This window comes from Sorex fumeus, unplaced genomic scaffold (assembly GCF_029834395.1).
Source record: "Sorex fumeus unplaced genomic scaffold, SorFum_2.1 ptg000024l, whole genome shotgun sequence".
Taxonomy (NCBI): Eukaryota; Metazoa; Chordata; class Mammalia; order Eulipotyphla; family Soricidae; genus Sorex; species Sorex fumeus.
The window spans coordinates 45,444,544-45,454,965 of record NW_026606081.1 but is presented as its reverse complement, the minus strand read 5'-3'; the positions used below and the strand labels follow the sequence as shown (position 1 = coordinate 45,454,965).

Here is a 10,422-nt window from a genome sequence, read left to right as displayed (position 1 = left end):
TATCCAGATGGGGGTACTGGCATCACGAAGAAAACTCCCTAAACTAGAGAGTCTAGGAATGGAATATCTCTGGAGTCCAAATAAATCCCCAATTCTGGCCAAAGATAATGTTCCTAAAAGGAAGCCAAATTTAAACTAATCAGATTATGGAGTGATTTACATCACAATGCATTTGCATCATAAAGCCAAACAGAGCAACCAGCTAGAAAGTAGTGGAACCTGATTTATGCCTGCTTAATCTGAGAAAGGTGTAGGAATATTTCTCAAGGACTAAATCTTACATCTTATAACCTTTGTTATGTACTTCTTTATTATATATATTCTATAAAAAACTCACTGATACATTACTATTACTTCCTGTCATTTTATTTTTATGAAAGAAGAAAAATATATATGTATATGTTTTCTGATGTTAAATATGCCTTTTACTCATTGGCTTTCTTTTTTTAAAATCATTGTTCCTCTGTCATTTATAGAAATCTATTTTTTTATTAGTGAAACACATGAGGTACAGTTATAGAGGTACAGTTATAGACATAAATTTTTGTGCTTGGGTTTCAGGTTTCAGTTATAAAATGATCAAGTACCATCCCTCCACCAGTGCCCATTTTCCACCACCACGGGTTCCAGTATCCCTCCCACCCCCCATCTTCCTCATCCTGCCCTGCATCTGTGTCAGGACACACTTTGGTTCTCTCTCTCTCTCTCTCTCTCTCTTTCTCTCTCTCTCTCTCTCTCTCCTTTTGGTTGCTGTGGTTTGCAAAAGAGGCATTGAGTGGCAATCATGTTTGGTCTATAGTCTACTTTCAGCATGCTTCTCCCATTCTGGGAGGATCCTCCCAACACCCTTTATTTGGTGCTCCCTTCTCTATCTGAGCTCCCTTATCCCCTAGCATGTGTGGCTGGCCTCCAAGTCATGGAGCAAAATTCCTGGTACTAATATCAGCCACTCTTGGGTGTTTGTCTCCTATTTTGTTACTTTATGTTCCCCAGATGAATGCATTCTTTCCATGTCTATCCCTCTCTTTCTGGCTCATTTTGCTTAACATGATATTTTCCATGTAGTACCACTTGTATGTAAATTTCATGACTTCATCTTTTCTAACAGCTACATAGTACTCCATTGTGTAGATGTACCAAAGTTTCTTTAACCAGTCATCTGTTCTCGGGCACTCAGGTTTTTTTCCAGATTCTGGCTATTGTAAAGAGTTCTGTAATGAACAAACAAGTGCAGATGTCACTTCGACTATACATTTTTGCCTCTCTGGGATATAATCCCAGGAGTGGTATTACTGGGTCAAATGGGAGCTCAATTTCTAATTTTTTGAGAATCGTCCATACTGTTTTCAAAAAGGGTTGAACCACTCGGCATTCCCACTAGCAGTGAAGGAGAGTCCCTTTCTCACCACATCTGCGCCAGCACCAGTTGCTTTTGTTCTTTTGGATGTAGGCCAGTCTCTGTGGTGTGAAATGATATCTCGTTGTTTTGATCTGTATCTCCCTGATGATTAATGATGTAGAGCATTTTCTCATGTACCTTTTAGCCATTCGGATTCCTTCTTTGAGAAAATTTCTGTTCATTTCATCGCCCCATTTTTTTATGGGGTTAGGTGTTTTCTTCTTGTGGAGTTCAACCAATGCCTTGTATATCCTTGATATCAACCGCTTGTCGAATGTGTATTCAGCAAATATCCTTTCCCATTCTGTAGACTGTCTTTGTATTTTGGTCACTGTTTCTTTTTTTAAAAAATTATTTATTTATTTATTGAATCACTGTGGGAAAATTTACAAAGCTTTCAGGTTTAGATCTCGGTCATGCAAATATCAAACACATTTCCCTTTACCAATACTTATTTTTCACCACAAAGAACCCCAATATACCCCCACCACCCCGCCAATGCCTGTGGGGCAGATGAATCCTAGTTAACACTCTATCTACTTTGACTAGATTTATTGTTTTGATAAAAGATACGCTATTATTATTTAGAGTTTACCACCCCCCCAAATCAGACATGCTGAAAAAGCATTGTGAAATGATTTGCTTTCTATAGCTGGGTTCAAGAATTGAATGATGTCCCGTGGCCATGATAGGGGCCGCGTAGTTTTGGATTTCTGCTATTTTACTTATTAACCCTGGAAGTATTTCTACTGAGAGTCCGATAATTAAGAGATTGGTTTCTGTGCTCTGGAGTCATGGCTGTGCCGGAGAGCTGCTTGTGGGGGGCAACTGGTGACCTCGGTAGGGCGTGAACGACAGGCCGGAACGCCCCCCTTCCCATGAGGTTTTAGTTGCCCCATCACCCCTGGCTCATACCTGCTCTCCACAAGGCTCCCATGTGGCCGCCATCTTTCTTTCCAGAGGGACACTGTTTCTTTTGAGGTGCAGAAGCTTCTTAGTTTAAGATAGTCCCATTTGTGTATCTCTGTTTTCACTTGCTTGGCCAGTAGCATGACATCTTTGAAGACACCATTAGCTTCAATATCGTGGAGGGTTTTGCCAACTTTGTCTTCAATGAACTTTATGAAATACGATCTGATATTGAGGTCTTTAATTCGTTCTGATCTTATTTTGGTACATGGCATTAGGCAGAGATCTGAGCCCACTGTTTTGCACGTAGCTGTCCAGTTTTGCCAACACAATTTGTTAAAGAGTTTTTCCTGCTCCACTTCACTTTTCTTGTCCCCTTACTGAAGATTAGATGATCATATGTTTGTGGGGAGATGTCAGTATTCCATTGGTCTACAGCTCTGCCTTCGTTCCAGTACCATGCTGTTTTAATTATTACTGCATTGTAGTAGAGTTTGAAGTTAGGGAGGTTGATTCCTCCCATTTTCTTTTTCCCAAGAATTGCTTTAGCTATTCGTGGGGGCTTATAGTTCCATAGAAATTTCAGGAGTGTTTGCACCATTTCTTTGAAGAATGTCATGGATATCCTAATAGGGATTGAATTGAATTTGTATAGTGCTTTGGGAAGTATTGCCATTTTGACAATGTTAATTCTCCCCATCCATGAATAGGGGATATTTTCCCATTTCCTCTTTTATTTGTTTCTAGTTAACACTCTATCTACTTTGACTAGATTTATTGTTTCGATAAAAGATGCACCATTATTATTTAGAGTTTACCACCCCCCAAATCAGACATGCAGACGTGTCCTCTTTTATTTCCTGAAGTAGCATTTTGTAGTTTTCTTTGAGAATCTTCGCATCCATGTTCATCAGGGATATTGGTCTGCAGTTTTCTTTTCTTGTGGTGTCTTTGTTTCCTTTTGGTATTAGAGAGATATGGGCTTCATAGAAACTGGGAGATAATGTTCCTAAAAGGAACCCAAATTTAAACTAAGCAGATTATGGAGTGATTTACATCACAAGGCATTTGCATCACAAGGCCAAGTAGAGCAACCTGCTAGGAAGTAGTGGAACCTGATTTATGCTGACTTAATCTGAGAGAGGTGTAGTAATATTTCTCAAGGACTTCATCTTACATCTTATAACCTTTGTTATATACTTCTTTATTACATATATTCTATAAAAACTCACCAATACATTACTATTACTTCCTGTCATTTTATTTTTATGAAAGAATAAAAATATATACGTATATGTTATGTGATGTTAAATATGCCTTTTTTTCATTGGCTTTCTTTACTGGCAAAACACACAAAATAAGTTTAACTCCATCACATCAGCACCAAGAAAGAATAATAGGTATGATTATTAAAAATAGGGTCATATTAAAAATATATAGAAAGTTGCTGGAGTGATATTGGTTAGCACCTTTGCTGTGAATGTGGCTGACGTGCTTTTGATCCCTGACACTCCTAAAAGTCCCTAGATCCCTACCAAGAATGATCTCAGCACAGAGGCAGGACTAATCCCTAAGCCCACCAAAGCAGTAACCCACAAACTAAAAAAAAATAAAAATAAAAACATGTTTGTCTACATGAGAATAACTATAGAATTTTTGAAGCATAACTAAGAATAACTAAATGGAATGGTAAGTAAGTAAGTAAAGTAAAGGCCCTCCCGTTGATCATCGATTTGCTCGAGCGGGCCCAGTAACGTCTCCATTGGAGACTTTGTTGTCTGGCATATCGAATACTCTCGGTAGCTTGCCGGGCTCTCCGAGAGGGGCGGAGGAATCGAACTCGGGTCGGCCATGTTGGCTGCGTGCAAGGCAAACGCCCTACCCGGAATGGTATTTAATAGTAATGATTAAAATGACACAGTATATTAAGAGGAAAATATTCTCCAAATTAATCTACATTTTAATTCAATTTTATGTAAATATCTCCAGGATTCATTGCATAAATTTGAAAACTGATAATAAAAGTTTGGTTGGTAATCAAGGAGCTTAAATTTTTTTAAATAATTTTAAGAAAAAAAGTAGAATTATGCTTCTTGATTTAAAAATTTTCTATCGTGTATACTAATTAGAACATTGTGATGCAACTATAAGTTTAAAATACAATTTTTATAGAATTGATAATACAGAAATAATATCTCTGGCATTTAAATCCAAGTGATTGTTGAAAAAATATGAAGACACTTAATGAAAGCATCATTTTTATAATAAATTCTCCATTAACAACTTTATGTACTTGAAAATTAATGTAGTTGATGTGTATATCAAGCCATACACAACAATTAATTTATTGAACAAAGGATAGAAACTAAAGTTAGGGCTCTGAAAGATAGGACAGTCAGTAAAGCAGTTGCCTTGCATGGGATCAATTTGGGTTTAATTCCTGGCACCTCACGTGGTCCCCAATTTACATCAGAAATTATTCCTTGAGTTTGGGGCCCAGAGAAGCACTGAGCACCACCAGGTGTGGCTCCCTGCAAAAACAAACAAAAACTATAAAAGAAGTCCCAGAAATATAGCTATGCAATTCTTCCAGGTGTAATAGTAATATTTGTGTTGAAATAAAAAGAACAAGAAAATTTAATCACATATCATAAAAATTTAAACTTTTCATTAATTCTTTTTATAAATAACTAGTTGTAAAAGACTATGCACACAGAAGTTTGTGTGTTCGCGGGCTCTCTTGTTGAGGCATAATTTTCAAAAATATTGTTCAGATCATAGCAGAGCCTGGCAAGCTACCTGTGGCATATTCGATATGCCAAAAACAGTACAATAACAGGTCTCATTCCCCTGACCCTGAAAGAGCCTTCAATACGGCAGTGTTGGAAAAGATGAGTAAGGAGACGCTGCTAAAATCTCAGGGCTGGTGAGGGTATGGTGCTGCCAGCAGGTCAATCTGTACCTGTGAGGCGAGTGCATCAGCAGCCTGATGGCGCTTTCAGACTTCTGGATACCCCAAAATTGCTGCTGCCTTTGGCCAGACCCCAAAAACTTGGGGCAAAGTTTACTAAGAAAGTAAAGAGCCAAAAGTTACGCATTTGTGAGACACACCTACAAACCACCTCTGGCTCAGCAGCCCCGCCTCCCACACCACGTGACTTTCCACCTAGTACTGTCAGGGCTACTGGGCTCCTAGCAAAATGATCCCCTTATTAGGTAGTCAGTCGCTGTCTGGCCTCCAAGCTGAGAGCTCTCTAGGCAGGTGTACAGCCTCTGGCTAATGGGAAGTCGGAAGGCCACTCCCGCTGCCCCTGTCCCATCACTTCTTCTGCCCCTGATTCAAGGCATAAGAAACCCTGCACCGGATCTTCCTTCTTTCCTAGGAGGTTGTCGAAGATGGCGAAGGGGCAGTTAGGAACAAGCACAGAGATTGGGAGAGCTAGATTCTGGCAGGATGACTCAGCTTACAACTTCAGGTGCTGGTGCTCGATGGCAGAGGCCATCTCCTGAGCCGCCTGACCGCCACTGTGGCCAAGAAAGTGGTGGGCCAGAAGGTAGCGGTTGTCTGGTGTGAAGGCATCAACATTTCTGGAAATTTCTACAGAAATAAGTTGAAGTACATAGCCTTCCTTCGGAGGCGAATGAACACTAACCCCTGCGGGGGCTCTATCACTCCTGGGACCCCAGAAGCATGTTTTAGCAGACAGTGAGAGACATGCTGCCCCACATAACCAAGCGAGGACAGGGTGCCTTGGGCTGCCTCAAAGTGTTTGGTGGAATCCCGCCCACCTATGACAAGAAAAAGTGAATGGTGGTACCAGCTGCTCTGAAGGTGGTTCGCCTGAAGCCCACCCGGAAGTTTGCCTACCTGGGACACCTGGCTCATGAGGTTTGCTGGAAATACCAGGCAGTGAGAGCCCCTCTTGAGGAGAAGAGAAAGAAGGCCAAGATGCATTACCGCAAGAAAAAGCAGCTCATGAGGCTATGGAAACAAGCCGAAAAGAATGTGGAAAAGAAGATCACAAAGAAAGAAAAAAATCTCAGGGCTGGGACGAATGAAGACATTACTGGTGCCCTTTTGAGTAAATCAATGAACAACAGAATGACAGTGATACAGTGATAGTTCAGAAAGTTCACTTTCTATCCAGAAAGGTCTTCAGAATGGGAGAAAGTATTTATAATCATAAACCTGTAATTATTTATGTCTAGAATATATCAAAAGCTCTTATAACTTAATTAAAAAAAGGAAATAATCTCTGTTTCTCAGAAGAAGAAATACCCCAATCCCCACAAAATCATACTAAATTTCATTAATATTTGTATATATTCAAAACAATGCCACAGTGACATATCTCTTCATAGAGCATGGGTGTCAATGATTAAAAATTATAGAGCAAGTGTTGTTTAATACATGGAAAACCTTGAATTTTCATACATTGCAGATGAATACACAATAATGGAGTTAAAGTGGAAAATAACTAGTTCCTCAAAAGTTAAGAATGAAGTCACTATATAAACAACAATCACTATACATGTATGTTATTTATAATGAGAGAAAACCCCTAAGCATATAAAAGTAAGTACACAGGGCCATGGAGAGAGAATACAATAGTAGAGCATTTGCCTTACATGATGTCAATCCACATTTGATTCCCATCACTGCATATGATCCCTGAAGCAGAGGAGTGATCTCTGAGTGCAAAGCCTGGAGTAACCTTTGAGCATGGCTGGGTATGAAGCGAAACAAAAACATAAGATAAGTACACAAAAGTATTTCAAAAGTTTTACTTAAAATAGATCAAACTTAAAGTTATTCCAGTATTCATCAAATGATAAATAAATTGTGGCATACAAATAAATAACTTGTGGTAAAGCCTTGCTATTCATAACTATAAAAGTAATCAGTTAATGATGCAGTTGACAACGTGGACAAACCCAGAAAACTTTGAGGAATGCAAAGGACTTTTCAGAAAAGTCTACTTAGGGCATAATTTAAATTATAATTTTTTGGAGATAAATTGATTGGCCATGGCCGATGGTTAAGGAGATTACAAAGAAAAAGCTAGTGGAAGCAGAAATAAATTACCAAATGGATTATGTGTTTATTTTTCAAAGTGATGAAAAGTCTAAAATTGAGCAATTCAGAGCTGAAGCTATAGTACAGCATGTGGAGTGTTTGCTCGCAACGTATGGGAACAACCCAGGTCTGATTCCTAGCAACCCTTATTATTCCCTGAGCACTATCAGAGTAATTTTTGAGATCAGAGCCTCGACTAACCCTTGAGCATAAACAAGCGTGGCCCCAACCAAGAATAAATAAAATTGAGAGGGGTGTAGTTTGTCTAATGATGAATAAATTCAACATAGTTGTCCTAATAAATATAAATGATTGAATTTTGTGGTAAAAATATATATTTCAGTAAAGCCCTATAACATACAAAATAAACAAAGAAAATATTGCTTAAGATAAAAATAAAATTTTAGTTATTTTTCCAAAGAATATTTCCATTAGAAACTCTGGGAAGGAAAGTATTCTGAGCCTAATACTTTGATTACTGCTCTAATTTCTTCACATTCACATAAGTATCTTGGCTAATTTATAGAATACACTTCATTTAACTTCTGTATTACACAGCACATATTTGTATATGTTTGTATTAGGGATTTCTTTGTCCACAGTATATCCTGGTCAGTATTATACATCACATTCCTGTGGGTGTAGAAGCTCAAATCAGGTTTGGTCCCTTGTTATGAGTAAAAGCTGAATTAATGCTCTATTGATAGTTCAGTGTTAAACATGCTAACTTATCTTATGACATATGTAGAAATAATAAATACAGAATTTACTCAGCACAAAAAAAGGCACTATGCAATCTCATTTACAATTTAGAAGTGTTAAAAGAAAACATAAGATGTTGAATGTTTCTGTTGGCTCTTTTGTGAACTTTTACTTACTTTCGATAACACAGTTTCAGTTTATTGTAGACAAAGATTGTTATTCTGAAGTCTAATTAAAATACTTCACCCTTGAGGGACTTTTTTTAGATGAAAGCACGGTTAAGAAGCCCCAAACTGATGAGACTATTTCATTGTAACTAATTGTGATGACAGTGGTATTGGCCTATTTTAAGATATACGGAGTTCAGCTTGCCATAAAAACAGTGACAGTAAGGAGAAGAATGGGAGTATTATAAGTATTTCCTTAATTTCAAAAGAAAGAAAAAAAGTTTTAAAAAATCAACTTACTATATTTGGGAATGTAAAGATTAGTATAAAATAACAATGAATTCAAGAGCTGTTTTCCATGTATACGTATTTCACATTTCCTATCTTGACCTTGGATGGATTGTTAAACTGCTTCAATCATAATGTCATCTCTAATACAATTATAATTATATTTATTGCACAGAATTACATTGAAAGTTTTCCTTTGATTGAATGTGAATGATTTTTGTCTGTTTATGAATGATACCAAATCGCTGTTTGATTTAGTCATTCCAATAAAACACCCTGTCAATTCCAAACATGATAACTATTATTATTTTAGCTTGCCAGTATTGAAAATCTATGGCTTTCATCTGCACACTTTAGCAAACTATAATGCTGGCTAGTGCCTTGAGTATATGGGTTAAGGCTCTTGCCATGTTTGCAAATTGACCTGGATTCAAAAACTAACATCACAAGCTCCTCAAAGGCCAGGGTCAGTACTAATTCCTCAACCTTCTGGGTGTGGGAGTGTGACCCAACTGAGTCCACCCCTTAGTAAAGGGATTGGGATTGTTCAAGGACTCTGCACACATGCATGTGCCTGCACACACATGCACATACATGCATGCATACACGCGTGCACACACACACATGGAGATGAAGAGTTACAGTTGGATGCACAGAACAGACTCCTCTGAGGCAGGACCCTATGTAGGAGTCTAGACTTGTTCATTCACTCATATCTGACCTCAAGTCCTTTGCCCTTACAGATTTCAGTTTTCTATGTATAAAATGGGGTTAAAAACAGTTGGTGTGAGGATTATGCCTACAAATTTATATGAGAGTAGAAATTGAGACTGGAGAGTTTAGACTAGTAGCAGAAGCAGAAACTGCAATGTGTCCCTTGATATTAGGTTTAGGTTTCTGAAGGGCTTAGAGAAGTAAAATTAGTTACCTCAGGTAGCACAGTAATGAGTGGTACAGACTTCTCCCCACTAATGGTGTTCTTCCTTTCATCAATGTATTTAGCAATGGAAATTTTCTTCAATTTAGTTCACTTCTGTCTTGCTTGTTCAACTTTCTTGCTATCACATCCTTCATTCCCCAGGAAGGACCTTGATTTTTCTTCAAACTAAAGCCAAACTCCCCTTACTGAAAGCCCAACCCACAGTTCAAAGAGTTTGGACGCCTTTAGGAAGATCAAGCTTCAAAATATTTTGCAAGGGCCCTTCCTGAGATGGGGTAAACTTTCTTCCTGATTTTCGATGATTTATTCTCAAATTCCACACTCCAATTGTAATGGCATCTGGGCTCACAAAACACACTTGATAGCAAATTCTGTGGTTGCAGAGCCTCGTGGAGGCTGGGTGCTGTTGTGTGGTGCTTATTGTGGAGGGGCGGGAAGAGTACCAGGTAATCAAGTTCATTTAATTCAGGTCATTGAAAATGGCGCCTGCAGGAGGCCATGGCCAGTAGCCAGAGAAATAATGAGACCGTCTGGGGGGTCTGAGAGAAGGGGGCAGAGACACAAACGTATGAAAGGGGCACAGGAGAGGGTCCGTCCTCTCTCTGACCCCTAACCTCTGCCAAGAGAAATGGCAGGGCTCACTGCAGTTCTTAACCATGTCGCCAGAGGATAAAAATAAAAAAAGCAAAAAGGATGAAGAATCTGACAGCTGACTTCCTGCCAGGCAGCCATGGAGCCCAGCGGCAGGTGACAGGACCTGGCTTCAGCCCAGCAGGACTGTGAAAAATGCAGGGCCACTCAGAACAGTACAAGGGATGCTGGACATAGGAAGATCTGCAAGCGGATAGGACAGGGGGTAAGAGTGGACATAATACAAGGGACGCAGAGACACAGAGAGAGAGATAGAGAGGGAGGGAGAGAGAAAAAGAGAGAGAGAGAC

General features: G+C 38.9%; 1 pseudogene; it reads left to right on the top strand.

Moving 5' to 3' along the window:
- The first annotated feature begins 5,704 nt into the window (after positions 1–5,704).
- On the top strand, positions 5,705–6,341 carry LOC130023378 (60S ribosomal protein L13a-like; annotated as a pseudogene).
- Positions 6,342–10,422: the final 4,081 nt, after the last annotated feature.